Source organism: Egretta garzetta, unplaced genomic scaffold, assembly GCF_000687185.1.
Source record: "Egretta garzetta isolate BGI_Z169 unplaced genomic scaffold, ASM68718v1 scaffold574, whole genome shotgun sequence".
NCBI lineage: Eukaryota > Metazoa > Chordata > Aves > Pelecaniformes > Ardeidae > Egretta > Egretta garzetta.
The window spans coordinates 540,981-542,679 of record NW_009259488.1 but is presented as its reverse complement, the minus strand read 5'-3'; positions in this window follow the sequence as shown (position 1 = coordinate 542,679).

Below are 1,699 nucleotides of genomic sequence, written 5' to 3'. Positions count from 1 at the left end.
CTCTGCGTACCCAGGACTGCAGATTCTTCTACTGTGTATCTCTTCCACGTTGCTGTGTTTTTTTTTTTTTCTTGTTTCATTTTGCTAAATATATTTATTTTATTATGTTGGTGTTTATGCATATTGCAGAGAAGGATAACGCTTCTCCTAGTAACAGAGGAGTAGTTTGGTGTGATTTCTGAGTGCGTCCTCTTTTCACTAGAATATGAAGAACATAAGTGGCATACCAAACCATCTCCACTGTTACCGGTAGGTGCACAGCATGTGAAGGTCCAAGGAGAGAGGTTAAGTAACAATACTGTTCACTTACAAAAGCGTTTCACTGACAAAAACAAGCAGACCTCTCCTCCCAGTTCACTAAGTTCCTTGGTAAAACTGCTATCGGGTAGAGAGCTGATGACTAGACATACAGAAGTGTCAGGCGAACAGCTGAGCTGCTGGAAAAGATGTCCGTGTTTCTGTGTTCTCCTTTGGTCTGGTCCAAGGTCTGGATCCTTTCTTTTACTTGACTACATCTGAATGTCCCCTTGGAGATGTCGTGCCCTGTAACCTGTCTTGGGATAGCATCAAGCACTTCCCGTCTCACATCCAGGATTTAGGTTACAGCTCTGGGCTAGACACAGCTGACGCACAGCAGGCTTGATGCAGGTTCAAGACTTGCTGCTGTCTCTGGGTTCCATGATCAGCCTGACAGTCGCTTTTCTCTTCCAGGTGTAATCTACCGCGTTTGTGCCTGGTGAGCCTTAGCGACAGCCATCCTTTAACTCTGAAGAACATGTAACAGGCAATTTAACAATCCAGCCATGCACGGTCCCCGTAATTTAAGTGTTAGGTTTTTTTCCAAAGCGTATGCTCTGACTAGTTGCTGTTTTGCTTCCTGCCTGTAGTCCCTTTCTGCCAGTCCCTTTTGCTGTAACTTCGCATACTTAGACACATACCTTGCAGCAACTACATCACCACAGGGTACACTTCCTAAACAGTGTCCTCCTGTCCCCTGGTGCTGCCGTGCTTGTTTTGGTTTTTAAGATAAAGCATTCATGCCCCTGGGTTTCAGGACAGCTCAATTGGTGTTCGAAATCCTCATGACTGATAATCTCCAGACACGTATTGGGCTTTGGTTGTGTGAAAAGCTTTATCATCGCTGGCCTTGCAAAACCTGTTCTGGCTCTGCTGAAATAAGGGAGCCGTACTTAGTTAATGGCTGAAAATGCCTCTGCTTTAGTAATAGTTTTATGCAAGCCTTAAAAAACCCAGATGCACTTAGATCTACTTTTATCTCATTACACAGGAAAGAAGCGCATGCTGCTGTTCACAACGGTAACACGAGTATATATATATATATTAGCTACCACCTACTGAAAGTATGCAGTTGCAGCTTCCCTACCTTTCAAACACCGCTTTTTCAGACAAGCACGGAGCATGAAAAGGCGACTGCGAGAGCCGTGCCTGGAGTGCATGCTTTCGTGTTCACTCAGCCACTGTGCTTTCTTCATAGAAAAAGAATTTAGGTCTGTTTCTATGTTTAATTGAACTAAGCAGGTATCTGGCTGTACAAAAAAAGGCGGTGAGTCCCGGGCGGTGAGGAGGCTGTAGGCTTTCCTGCAGGAGGGCAGTTTTTGGGGAAACCCGCGCTGCCGGTAGCGGTAACGCCATTTCCAGCCAGCGCGGCGGCGGCGGCCCGCGGTCACGGCTGAGGGGG